The 15,000-nt window shown below is 40.3% G+C and overlaps 1 protein-coding gene across 2 annotated transcripts in view; it reads right to left on the minus strand.

Annotated features, from left to right (window-relative positions):
- klf3 (Kruppel like factor 3 (basic)) overlaps positions 1-3,281 on the minus strand; it is a 12,378-nt gene extending 9,097 nt beyond the window's left edge. For both annotated transcript variants that reach the window (XM_030787967.1, XM_030787966.1), the window contains exon 1: positions 3,057-3,281. The gene's annotated coding sequence lies outside the window, so the exon portion shown is untranslated. The remainder of the gene's footprint in view (positions 1-3,056) is intronic.
- Positions 3,282-15,000: the final 11,719 nt, after the last annotated feature.

A 15,000-nucleotide genomic window follows, 5' to 3' on the forward strand; every position in this document is an offset into this window, starting at 1 on the left:
CCTCTGTGCAGAAGAAGTGCTCTATAAAAGCACCAATCTCAGTCCAAAACTAGATCCATTCAAGCTCAAATTCTCATCTGTTAATCTGTAAAATAATGATATTTGATATCTGATAACCGATGTGACATGTGTTGACCTCTGTATTTCTAAGTCATGTCAAAATTGTGACATTTTGTTTAAAACTTCCTTTCTTTGAACAGGAATGGAACTTTGGATGATAAAATATATCAGTAGAACATTTTATTGGACATACAGAACATTTTATCATTATTAATGTTACTTCAGTCTGTATCCGTTAATTTTTTTTCTAAACGTGTAAATGAAAGTGCTCAAAACCATAAACCATATTTTCTTTTGGAAGCATATTCAGAACCATAGCAGAGAAATCTGACAAGTATCACACACACACACACACACACACACACAAACAACCACAAAATAACACTGCTATACTAAAACACACCAAGTATTGAATAGTTTCCTTGCACACGCAGAGCAAGAACTGGTCCAATACGCTGACATGCAAAAAAGATGGCATCTCTAAATCACACACCAATCTGATTTAATACCAAGCAGAGAATGGTTCTAATGCCACAATTTGCCCACAGAGAACTTCACGACAGACCAGGGGAATTACCCACACTGTAAATATGTTCAAAATCTCCCTAAAACTTTGGGCTTCTGAAGTTTCCCTCTGAAAAAAAAAACAAAAAAAAACACCAACAGTAGTATCACTGTCCTTATAAAAGAGAGAAACTGGCTTTCACACATGTAAACAGTCAAATACCTCTTCTACAGTATTCCAGAGTGGTACCTTAACTGAGTGAGACAGACAGACAGTGAAAGAGAAGAAAAAGAAAAAAAAAACACTAGTATGTTCATGGCATAGTTATGCTACCATGTGTGTGTGAATGTTCAGTTCATGATTATTGTAAATATTTGCAACAGGTAGAAAAGCAGTGTAGAGTTATACTTATTTAATGGTATTACTGAGGTTATTCCATATAATCACAGAGAGGTAATATGTCCAGTCATGTCCTCTCGAGTGGAGCGTTTATGTTTGTTTTTAGTATATTCTCTTTATTCTACTCTAATGTTTTCAGTACTCCTAATGGTTTTGCCTGCAACCATTGAATATCTGATGTTATGACAATAAAGAAGCTTTATAAATGAAATGAAAAAATGGAGAAAAAGAAAGAGAGGGAGACAGACGGGGAGAGGAAGAGAAACAGAGAGAGAGAGAGAGAGAGGGAGAGAGAGAGAGAGAGAGAGAGAGAGAGAGAGAATTATTATTTTCACATAGTGAGGAGGGTCTGTGGGGGAGCAGTTTCCTGTCTGGCCCATCCTCAAACCAGAGAGAGAGAGAGAGAGAGAGAGAGAGAGAGAGAGAGAGAGAGGGTAAAAAACAAAATGACCAAAGCTAAATGAAAAATGATCCTTGTTTTTATAATGAGAGTGCTTGTGTGGTTACTTCCTTGGGGGGGGGGGGGGGGGTTTAAAATGTGTGTGTATGTGAGAATGTGCGTGTTTCTGTTTTTCAGACCTTTTTAACAATGTGTGTGTGTGTGTGTGTGTATGTGTGTGTGTGTACGTGTATATGAATGTGTGTGTGTGTGTGTGTGTGTGTGTGTGTGTGTGTGTGTGTGTGTGTGTCTTTCCACCAGATAACATCAGGGTGTTGATCCAGGGAAAGAGGTGTGTGAATGGGTGGAGGGTGGAGTGTCTGGGCGTGAGTGTGTTAGAGAGAGAGGGAGGGGGGGAAAACAGGAAAAGAGGCTCCATGTGCCAAATGGAATGTCTGACGCAAGGTTCAGCCTTGAAACAAAAGCACAGGATATGCTGCACTGACGACCCAGTGAAAGAGAGAGAGAGAGAGAGAGAGAGAGAGAGAGAGAGGGAGGGAGGGTGGAACAGAAAGAAAGAAAGAAAGAAAGAAAGAAAGAAAGAAACCTTTTTGTTCAATGAGATCTAGCGATATTCTATACATGTCAGCGCGACAGAGTTATGTCTCATTGAGAAAGAGCGCGATTTCTAAGCAACAGTGCAACAGAATCCAGCTGAGGAGGTTACAAAGTAGAACCAGTAAAAACCTACTCCAAATCAAAATCTGAATGGATCAGTTAGAGACCACATAACGTTCACACCAGTGTATCTCGTATCCTTCTAATTATTAACCATCCGCAACAGTGTTTATACGATAATCACACCTTTATTAGCGGCGGTTTTCATGTATCGGTACACACAGTAACTTGCTATAAAAACACGGTGTTCTGACTGGAAACAAACCCGTTCCTATCAGATCATAACGGAGCGCAAATGACCTATGCGATCAGGTACAATGACCACCTGGAGCGCGAGACAGGATCACCGTAGGTTCAGCAAAGTTCGCGACCCAACTGAACTCGATTCAAAACACACAGACACGCGCGCGCACAGTCCAGCAGTACCAGCATACTCAACACCATTCCTAACATTATAGCAAACATCACCTATGTGATTCGAATTTCAGTTTTATGAAGGAGCAAGAGGAAATGATTGTTTCATAATTGCGAAGTTTGTTGACTACAGTCTAGATATTAATTAACAGTACAGTACGCAGCGAACAACCTTACTACATTTTTTGCCTCTTATTATACAAAACCATGCTTGTCGCGTAGATAGTAAGACTTTTCCACCACAAATCCTACTAAATCGAGTTAGGCTAGGCTATAACCCGCTTCAGCGATTCACACATCACATAATCACAGGCCTACAATATTTATGACACAGTTTGACATATATCTGAATGGAATAAAAACTTATCTGTAGTTTCAATAATTTCAAAACACAAAATCCAACCGAAACACAGACTGTTCAATTAAGTCAACTGCCACTCAGATTGATGAAACCATAAATGAGGCTACGCGGTCTACGGATACAGATAGATATAGACTGTGTTTTCTATTATCTACATGGGAGACCCGCAAAAAGAAATTGTGAAACAGAAAACAGTCATTGTATTGAAGGAGGCCGCTGGCTAAATAAAGCCTGCGTAGGTTACATATAGTGTTACTCACTTGACAACTGCCGTTATCTTCGTGGAAAGTTCAAGGATGTCGCTCACTCGGTGATTATAAATTCAATTCTCACGAAGCAGATTACTGTTTAAGAATTCCACACTCAAGAAAATATGACGCAGACACGGAAAAGAACGTGTCACTGACGCTCGCGCGCGAGAAAGCTGCTCCAAAAAAACATCAAAAAAGAAAAAAGATCCGTATGATAGAGCCACAGTTGCGACACGGCAGCGTAACTACTCCGAGTTGCGAAACTTTTTTTCTGCACGATGTCTTTAAAGTATCCCGAATGAGCTGTGCTAATATCACATGACTATTTCCAGGGGCCGGGCACGAAGGCGGGGACCGGGTCCTCGCGGGAGGCGAGGGTGGGTCGCACACTTGGCCCCCCGTTACAGTACTCAGAGCCGGGAGGGGAGGAGGAACAGGAGAGGGTGTGAGTGTATGTGTGGCTGCGACAAGACACGCCTCAGAAGGCACTGGTAAGTTGGGTGAAAGGTTGCGCGATGCCTGCTCCAGCAACCAGACATTAGAAACACAAACTCCTAGTCCTCATGACGTTGCCCGCTCCCGCTAAATGGCACATTATCATCAATATACTTAATATTTCGCAACTTTAACAAGTTAAGGCAGAGGTTTCGGACAAATCCGAAACCTTTTCATTTCTGTCTAACTCAAGTTAATGTAAACTCACATCCCACATACCCTTTTGTCCATAGATCCAAGAAAAAGCTCTACGTTCCAGTTCGTACTGCAAAAAGAACTAGGAGTAGCATTAAGCTATTCGGAGCACCTACACAGACACGGTGCGCATTATGATTGGCACCTGGTCGGTGAAAAGTGTACTGAGTCTTTTCTTAAGTACACATAATACTCAAATTTAAAAAACTTTATTTGCAGTTGGCGAGCTGGCTCATACTCACTCGTGAATTGACTTAAACTTGAAGAACGGTACAACAAGAACGTCGAGTGTAAGTCAACACAGTAAGGTGATGACAGAGACCTGCCGTCGTTTGAACTATGAAGGGAAATTATGCCGTGTCATCGGTAACAAAAAAACCCCTAAAGCTTCTCGTGACAGTTGCGTGACGCAAACTCAAGGCATGATCCAGTTTAAGCCGAGTAAAGACCATGAAAGAAAGCGAGACCTCAATTCTGAAGAAATGTTGTTCAATGGGGAGCACACACAAACACACGCGCGCGCGCGCGCACACACACACACACCAAAAAGTCCATGTGATTAGTTATTCATAGACATTTTGCCCTCAACATACCTTGGAACTCAAAAAATTCCTGGCAAGCTGCCACTTGGAGTAAGAACTGTCTTTTGACCTCACCTGTTATCAACATACAGAACCCTGCCTGTGTGTGTGTGTATGTGTGTGTTGTGTGTTCTTTAGCCCAAAAACTTCACTCTATTGTGATACCATGGTCATCTTTTTTGCTCAAGATGAAACACAGGAATGCACACCCACGCAGTCCCGTCTCAGGAAACGTTCATCCTCAGATGATTTGTCCTATCAGTCAGTATGTGTGTGTGTGTGTGTGTGTGTGTGTGTGTGAATGTCAGGACATGGGAGGTGCTGCTTATCCTATTTTATTCCAGGATCCGCTGATATCTCTTTTCCTGCTATGTTTATATGATCACTTCATTTCAATGAACATGACCTCACAGCTGTACTATAAATAGCACCCACAGAGGCTAGAACACACACACACACACACAGACACACACAGACACACACACACACACACACACACACACACTTATCCATGTAATTTAGTCTATTCACTCTAGCTCATTTATGGAAACTCTAAAACTCCTCTGATGTTTATTGTTGTATTGCACAATGATGTCATAAAGGGATGATGTAAACCTCACTCTGTAGCAGACTCACCCTCTCCAGCCAATGAAAAATTTGTTTCCCTGAGTCTTATCTCGTTTATCTCATGCTGGTTGGTTAGGCTTTACCAGCTCTTTTGAGGTAAGACATTTTGATTGGCTCACGATGAGAAATGTTTTAAGAGTCAGGTGGACAAAGAACAAGGTTAACATACAAGTACTTTTTCTTTATTTCTCTTTCTCTGTCTCTCTTAGTTAAAGCGCCATGTCAGAATGTTGTAGAAAAGGTACAGGACTGTTTACATGTACAATAGCCAGCTTCTAACTTCTATAAGCAAGGTTATTACTGGTGGTACTTGTTGTCTCTCTCTCTCTCTCTCTCTCTCTCTCTCTCTTTCTGCTCCTCTCTTTAACAGGATACTGCCGGCTGTGTATAAATATAAAATTACTTTTAAAAATGAAAAACTAAGATAAATGGTGGAATATTAAATTTGTTTGAATAAGACATTTGTATATTTTTACGATGCTAAATTTCCTCATTTTCTTACATGCTATTGAGGTTTTGACCTATTGACCTATGCAGATTTGTTGCAGGCTTGTATTCTATCATTACATCTGAGTGACTACTTGAGTGCTGATGTGTGTGTGTAAAAACCTCCCTTTGAAATCGGCGTGAAGTACGTGCGTACAGCCAAAGGCGAAATCGTGCTCTGAGCTGATCCAGAGAGACACCGATGCACATGGTTACCAACATGACTGGCACTTCAGCGCACATGAAGTTCAGGCTGATTGTGAAAGAGACAGATAGAGACTCAGTAGAGCCGTTAACCAGTAACACACACACACACATACACACACACACACACACACACACACACATTTATACACGCACGAATTCACACATGCACACACACATGCACACACACACACACACACACACACACACACAAATTCACACATGCACACACACACACACACACCTGTAATCCACCCACACTCATACCATTCCAGGATTGTCTGGAAGACACGAGAGAGTTGAAAAAAAAAAAAAAGATAAAGGTGAGAAGCGGAGGTAAATGACAGAAAATTAAACACACTTAAGTGAGAGAACTTTTACATGTCATTTATTTGTTTATTTATTTATTTTCTTGGTGAATAATGAGATAATGCGTCACAGAGAGGTAACTGAGGTTTGAAAAATGAGGTCAGTATAAAACCGCTCTGCATGAAGCTGAAGACTTGCGCTTTGTGTTTGAGCCTGTGCCTGATGGCGTTCGCTAAGGCCTGGGAACGGCCAGGCATTAACGCACCGCTTTGAGTGACGGTTGGCATTTGTAAATGTTCTGTCTCTTCATGTGGAAAAGATGCTTCAAGGAAAAAAAAGAGAGCGAGTGAGAGAGAAAGAGAGAGGGAGAGAGAGAGAATAAATCCTGGTTCAATTCTGACCAAAACCCAACCTTCAGGCTGCTTTCAACCTTCCACAGGTAATCAGAGATGCCACCTGTAGAGTAGCTGCCACGCCCAGAATTTTGTGGAACAAAAAGAAAGAGAGAGAGAGAGAGGCATAGACTTGAGAGAAGAGAAAAGAAAGAGAGAAAGGGAAGGGAAGAAGAGAGAATTGAAAATATAATCCAAGAAGAAAGAGATGGGCCCCTGAAGAAAGCATAGAAAGGGTGTGTGTGTGTGTGTGTGTGTCTGTGTGTGTGTGTGCGTGTGTGTTGTGTGCGTGTGTGTGTGTGTATCTGTGTATGTGTGTGTGTGTGCGTGCGTGTGTGTGTGTCTGCGTGTGTGTGTGTGTCTGTGTGTGTGTGTGTGTGTGTGTGTATGTGTTGTTTTGTTTTCAGGAGCCACAATGAAACACATTCCAGTCTTGGGTTTGGCTCAACGTGTACAATTGTCTCCTAAAGGCGATTATGCACACAAACAGACACTCACTCACACACACACACACACACAGACACACACACACACTCGCTTGGAGCTGGAGAACTCTAGACACCTTTTATTACTCAAAAAAAGAAAAACTTACACTATTTCTGACAACAAGCTAATGATCATTAAACAAACATTTAGATTTAGTACAGTGATTTAGTACAGTGAGTACAAGCAGAGATAAGCAATTCCACGTCCACATAAAACAGCAAGAACAGAAATACAGGTTAGATACAGATGGAATGCAGATTAAGTGGATGAAAAAAGATCAGTCATCCATCAATGGATTGTAATAGCTAAGTCAGTATTCAATCACAAAGTTAACTTTCCTTGAAAACCCAATGCAAATTAGGCACTTTGTCTGGATGAGGTAAATGTTACTAATTTAACTCGTGTCAAATTTGATGCAAAGTCATATTTGGGTAATTTTTTGCTTGAAAACATTATCCAAACCTAGTGGTGTTTCTGGCCATGCTGGTGCCCCAAGCAATAGCAGAACATTTCAACAGATGCAGTGAACTGTCACCTGGTTCACCCCCCCCACCGTCTCTCTCATCATCTCATTCATAACAAATAGAAAGTCTTGATGAGTGTGTTCTTCGTTTTATTTTTAGAATCATTAAAAATACAGATTGTTGGTGGGGAAAAGGCCGTCTGGCATTGGAAATTTGGGATTATTTTATGGTTCACTTGACCTGTATCTAGAAGCTTGAATGTAAGACAAATTTTTTTTTCCCGTCCTCTTCTCCCGAAATATTTAAATACCAAAATTCCTGTGTGTTTAGTATGTACAACTTTATGTTCCTTTACACCTGGAGTACCCGTGTTTTCACTGTTCTGCCATGTTTGACTTGTTTTTCTGCGTGTTATGCCACATGACAAAAACTTAAATAAAAAAAAAAAACGATTGAATTCCCCCCAAATATATATATATATATATATATATATATATATTTTTTTTTTTTTTTTAAGGGGTGGGTGGTGTTGTGTGGCTGCAGGTGGTGCCCTAGGCGCCTAGAAACGCCCTTGTCCAAACCCACTGCTTTAAATTAAGCAATTAAGCTTTAATTCAACTTATGCTACAGTTGAGTGTGCTTTTGTCAAACGAAACAATGACTTCATGTTGTACTCTGAAGTCAAGAAAATAAATACGTTTTTACAATGTGTGTATATCTGGATTCAACCGCAGATACACAGCTGAGGGGAGAAAACTTAGAGAGAAAGAGTTTGTGTGTGTGTGTGTGTGTGTGTGTGTATGTGTGTGTGTGTGTGTGAGTGAGTGACTGACAATTGAACTAAACATATGTCACAATATAGCCTGCTGGAAGCCTGAAGTCTCTTCAGATTGATGCTTCTGACAGAATGCACCCAAAACACCCGCATTCCAACCCTCATCACACATGGAAACACAAGCAGGCAAATAGAGAAACAGAGAGAGAGGGAGAGAGAACCAAAAATGTACTATTGTGTCTTTTCCAGACATGTTGTATTGGAATTTATTCACTTAAATCAGGCAACAGAGAGAGAAAGAGAGTGAGAGAGAGAGAGAGAGAGAGAGAGAGAGAGAGAGTGAGAGAGAGAGGGAGAGAGAGACTTGAGAGAGAAGAAAAGGTATCACCTGCCAAAGGCCTCCAGCAGTGGGCGTGGCCTGTGCACAACGCAATGGAGGAACCATAATCATCAGTCTTAGACATTTCCTCTAAATCACATGAATACACAAACACACACACACACACACATGCATGCGTGTACATGTAATCAACATACACACACACACACACACACACACACACACTCAAATTCTGTCTATTTTCCTTTCACCTGTACTTGTTCTTGACTCTCACTACGTTATAATTGAACATTTGAGCACTCCAGGCAAGTGCTAGAATGCATTGTTCCAATGACAGCTACAAATCAATTCTGTGGCAGTATAGCTGTCTCTCACACTACGAACACAATATAAGATTTTACAATATGCAGTCACTATTAGTGTGCTATTACAAACACATAAGAGACGTCGCAGGCACAAAAAATAGGCCCAGAGCTAATATCTATCTGATCGATGAATGAGAGATATCTGAACCGGAATAAAGTTGTGTACACCAATATAAAGCTGCGGCGTCATGAATGAATCCCAGTCACACCCCAGTTGACCCAGTTTGAGCTGTTATTATGAGCTGTTTTTATTGAAAATGTGTGTCAGACTGGAATACTGACCGAAACTGTGTGTTTAATTTTTTTTTTTTTTTTTTTTACTGTTTTATAACTTGACTGCTTATGAATGACAAATATAACCCACAGCCTGCTTTGAGTTCAGAGAGAGAAAGAGGGAGTGAGAGAGAGCGAGAGGGAGAGGGAGAGAGGGAGTGAGAGAGAGAGAGAGAGAGAGAGGGAGAGAGAGGGGTGAGCACGTACCTGCCACTGGCAGGGTCATAAAAGAGAAAATGACGTGTTGCGTGTGAAAGGTTCCTATCGTAACAGGCACTCTGAGAGAATTCGACTTTTACTGCACCTCTTTCACAACCATGATCTCATACGTCGCATTCGTATTGTCGTCCGTCAAGGATTCCCGAGTACGACATTAAAAGAATAAAACATTAATGAACCACTCCCTTAATTGTGTGATGATATGTCACATGTTAGTCATCGGTATTGAAAATAATAAAGGTCAGGTTTTGCTGACGGATGATTAAAAAAAACAAAAAAAACAAAAAACCAATATACAATATAAATAAACAATAAGAAAGCTAATTTGAGTGATGCACTGTCATTGTTTTGGGAGATCTCTCTCAAATTGACATGTTGAGCATTACCGTCCAGATTAAAGGTTCAGATTAGTTCAGATTAAGATGGTGGTCATAATTTCTGGAGACTGCCGCCGACATGCAGATAGAATCATGTCAAAAGACTTCAACGATCATTTTGTACAGTGAATCGGACTGCACTAGGTTGGCAGTTGGAAGAAAAAAAGAAAGACAGAAAGAAAGAAAGAAAGAAAGAAAGAAAGAAAGAAAGAAAGAAAGAAAGAAAGAAAGAAAGAAAAAAGGATCAGTTTACCCCACACCTGTCGAAGTGAGAAAAAAAAAATGTGTTCATCAGAAAGCACTGACAGTTTGTTCACTTCTGGTACAATGAATACCAATTTGATCCTCATTCAACTTCATGCTTGTTACTATGGGTTCATTATTTACCAAACATAAGTATGAATTTATTCTAAAATGCCTCTGGCCATGGGTGTGTGAATATCTTTGTCTGAATGTGTGTCTGTCATTGAATTTTGTGTCTGTATGTGGGTGTTGCTTACCACATTTTCTGTATGTGTTTGTTCAATAGATTTGTCAGTGACATCATCGTTTACTGCTGGTCTGGTTCCAGAAGCACCCTAGGTCTCTATAGTACAGTAAATACAGGTTTCATCAGCACATACTTGATGCATTTAGAGAAAGACCATCCATAGTGATTTTAGAATGTTTGACAACACACTCTTTCATAGCTGCATGCCACCAAGGAACAGCACACAAACACACACACACACACACACACACACACACACAGATACACTCACATACATACATACACCTGAACGCACACGTTCACGCGCGCGCACACACACGCTCGCCTGTGTGTATATAGTGTATTTAGTGCAACCGTCTTGTAACAATCAAGATCAGCGGTTACCGTGGTTGCTGGATTGTGTGTCCACAGAACACCCATGCAAAAAAAAAAAAAAAATCACGCAATCCATTTCCGAGAAATCATTATATTACAGTAAGGACTGGATCTATGGCGAAAGACTATTAGAAAAAAAAACTTATTCCAGTCTTATCTCCGTTCATTTGCACCTCTGGCTTTTCGCGCGCTCCCTTTGAGACAGTATTTTTTTTGTGTTTTTAATTCTGGATTCTTTTGCAGATTAAAGCAGCAGACTCGTATCATCAGACCGCTGCATTTTGGTTATGCGCTTTGATTTATGAAACAAAGGACCCGGATTAATTCAATAAAATACAATAGAACCTCAATACATTACAACAGACGTATGTAAAAAAAATTTATGAAGTTAAACACTAATTTTTCCCTGGTGCACACTGATATCTTCAGTGAAGGACCGATGAATATGTACTGTTAGTTTCTATGCAAACAGTAAGATCCCTGTAAATGTTTGAAACGTTCTCAGAGAGCTTACTATTGATAAGTTATGCATTTTTCCGCATTGTGTGCTGATATCTTCAGCTCCTGAATAGCGTAACAAGAAGGGGACAAAATGCGTTGAAACATCATGATTATCAATCGTCACAAAAAGACAGACCAATATAGTCTTTTACATGAGCGCAAATCAACACGAGAAGATTCGCATCCGTACCACACAAGACAGAGGAAGAACAAAGGTCACTCGTATGGCGATACATGTTCTCATACATAAACTCTGAATCTGAACTGTAAATCTTGAGGACGAGCGTGTTGAAACAGCACCTACAGGTTAGAATGACATGCAAATCGTGCTGTAGAGCAGAAGTCTCGCTCGTCAGTCATTCAACAGCATACACTCCGGCAACCTTTGCTACTGTATATGTTTTGTAGCTACTAAACCACCCCTCATCAATCACGCCTTTCGAAACACCGAATTGGCGAAGTTTCTCGCGTTTTTTAAATAACTGAACAGTGTATTTCACATCATATATTCCCATTATCAGTGTTTTCAAATGATAACAACACAGAAAACATTAATCCCGACTGTGTATAATGTCAAGGTAAGAGCTTTGGAGTGTCCTGTATTCATGGAAAGTTACCTAAATTACATTACAGTGAATAATTAGTGTGTGAAGACAGGCGTGTCAGTAAGGGAGTTTACCGTTCTAACCACGACCGTTTTCTTTGTTAATGCTTTTGCATGTCAAAGAAATGAAATAGACTTGAGTAGATTTAAGTTTTGATGTAAAGAAAAAAAACACTGAAAAATATAAACATTTCAGTTCAGCGTCGTTGGTGTAGAACGGTGTGAGTGTTTCTACCTCGTACAATTGCGCAGCTCAATATTATATGAAAGGTGTGTCTCTCACCACGGTAACTATCCCGTTATTACTTTAAATGTCATTCTCGTTCTCCCTCGGGTGCGGCCCTGCCCCTGCTTTGAATATTTCGGGTAAGACAGACTAGTCGTGTTCTGGCAACGCTCTGACACTTACATAAATATGTAAAACATCTCACCTTAGACCTTTACCTGCACCCTGGTGATATTTACAGTGAATGACAGCTTTGTTTTGTCGGATTTAGTAATGAGGAGAAACAGTAGTTTTTAAGCGCCCACCCTCTCCACCCCGTTCAGTCCCTGTATGATAAATCACTTTAGATGTAGTGACAACATTGGCTCACAAGAGTCCATAAAATATTTTTAAAGGACTGCAATCGAAATGGTAATGCAAATGCTTATTAGCACAATCCTATAAACTTCAGCGACACAAAACACACAACAAGAACCTATATATTAAAGTGTTATGTTGATGTAATTTTCTTTTGCTTTTTTTTCCGACTTCGTAACGTCCGAGCAACCAGGCCGCGTTGTCGATTAGTCCAAATAGTTCAATTTGGAGCAGCTTACTTCAAAAGGCACAGGGTGACGCCTGGAAGTCCCCTATGAATAAAAAAAACAAGTAATACACCATTCCCGAAGCGTGGACCGGAAAGAGATTCTACACTTCCTTGTTGTATTTCGGGGAAAATTCCATTGGTGGGTCAGGCCAAACCCAAGTGACAACCTAAGAATTTTAGTGACAACCTGATGCGTTTACCTACAGTCTTCTGGTCGCTGAAATACAGTCTTCAAGTGAGGAGCCTTTCATATAAATATAATTAGGCCCTGAAAATTCAGGTCTTGAAATGTTCGGTTTTTTGACAGTGTATTTTAAAGAGGATAAACTCTTTAATTAACCGCATTTGAGAAAGTGCTCGTGAAATTGCTCGCTTAATTACGCACGTGAGGCGGAGGCTGTGAACAATAACACAAAAGCAGTGTGTCAACACTGTAATTACTCAGTTATGAATAGATGGTGAAAAACAGTAACATTGCTTACTCCAAGCAGAGCAATGCTATACGGCTGACGTCTTGTAGCAGCACTTCTACAAGTTGACTGAATCTAGATGAAAAACATCAGGGCGACAGTATAAAGCCGTACAGAACGCTGTCGGTCGTCAGTTTGAGACATGCAGCGTTGCGATTTGACGTGTGTTCGACTTGGTGGACGGTCACACCTTGTCACCGTCCTGTACCGGGATTTCGGTTTACTTTCCATTTGAATGGAATTGGTGTTCTTGAAAATTAAAACCGAAGATTGACAAAATCTGCTTCGCTTCAGGCCTGACCAAGATTATTGCTCGGAAACGTGTCCCGAAAAAAATATAAAAAAAAAAAGTATCAGTTGGAGGGAGTTGGGAGTGACTCTGCTGCAAATTTGCATATTACGGGGCATGTCGTGCATTGACAGCGCGGTGAACATGTTGTTCAAGTAAACCCTTAGTTCGGTGAGTGACGTTCCAAACGTAGGCTATATCGACAGAGAAAGACTGCGAACTACACCCAACTCGGATAAATTTGTCGTGTCCGGCTTTGGCAGTATCCATATCAGTGGCTTTCAGTTTAGAACAAGCTAGACAGGAACGTGTAGTTTTCTGGACTTTACTGGAAATGAATTAATAGTCATATGTTGTATCAGATCACAGATGTCAAGATGAATCAGATTTTCTGGCAATATAATAGTATTCTTACAACATGAGAGTTTGTGTTTATATATTTACGTGTCCTAAATTTCTATTCAAAGAGCAAAATAAAATAGCTTGTTATTAAAAAAAATATACAAAACTAAAAAAGAGAGAGAGAGAGAGAGAGAGAGAAACGCAGGGTAAATAGCTGACTAATGTTAAAGAAAATGAAGAGAGTTCTTCCATCACTTAGAAAAAAGAGGATGAAGGGAGAGGGAGGGGTGAAGTCCAGTGGATGGAAAGGGTCAAACACCAGATTTTGGGTGTGACTCGGATGACTTGTCAGCACAACCGTTGCGTCCACTGAAACTTCCTAACCCCCCCAAACGCAAACGCCCGTTCTCTGTTGCTTTTGATTCCCTGGGTAAATAGTTGCGCTCTCTCTCTCTCTCTCACACACATACACACACACACACACACACACACACACACACACACAGAAGATGAACAGGGTGCGGTCATCCCACCCTGGACAAGACTCCATTCACACTGAGGAAATGTGCATGTAGCTAAGAGAGTAATACCACACCACACACACACACACACACACACACACACACTTCTGGGAAAAGCATATACACCCAAAACCCCCTGACTCTATTACATCACGGGATTTTTGGCACTGCATGTGTGTGTGTGTGAGAGAGAGAGATCATTTTTAGTTCCATGTGTTTGTCACCTGTCCTGTGTCCCTAACAGTGAAACAAAAGAGGAATCAAGTGAGATGAAACAAGAGTCCAGTCTTTCTCTCTCTCTCTTCTGAATATTGTTTAGATGTTGTTTTTATTAAATTACTATGTACTGTATTTGTTTTTCTTCTTTTCCTTTCTTTTTTTTTTTTACGCTGAGCACGTAACCAGTTGTAATCAAACAAAAACAAGTGTTTCAGTAGTCGTTAAATTCGCATGAAAAAAAAAATGGTGATGTCAGTTGGGAAAATTACAAATGAAATCATCAAAACCTGACCTGGTTTCCTTTGTTAAAGTCATTATGAAAAACCAGGGGAGCTATCATTCAACTGAGATAATCACTTCTCCCATAAGTCAAGAAAGCTTATCTGGCCCTGTTCAGCCTTAGTTTCTTCGTTTGTTTATATAATCGAGCATGAGAGTGTGTTCTAGGTGTGCTTCAATACCACATCGACTGATTTTCCCCAGAACCGCCGTTATGCAACTAGATCAGTAGATTGTTGAAAAATACAAAGGAAAGCTGAGGAAAGAGAAGGATGAAAAGGAAGGAGTGAGTCGGTGATTAGGGTTTCCTTTTTTTTTTTTTTTTTTTTTTGATTAGGGTTTCCTGTGTTGATGAGAATGTGCCTTTTATTAAAAAGCAATGTCACTTAGCCAGTGAGTATATCTAAAATCATAACTCTCATCATAGTAGACATTTGTCCGAATTCAAACTTTTTCTTGTGTG

This window comes from Chanos chanos, chromosome 11 (genome assembly GCF_902362185.1).
Source record: "Chanos chanos chromosome 11, fChaCha1.1, whole genome shotgun sequence".
Classification (NCBI taxonomy): Eukaryota; Metazoa; Chordata; class Actinopteri; order Gonorynchiformes; family Chanidae; genus Chanos; species Chanos chanos.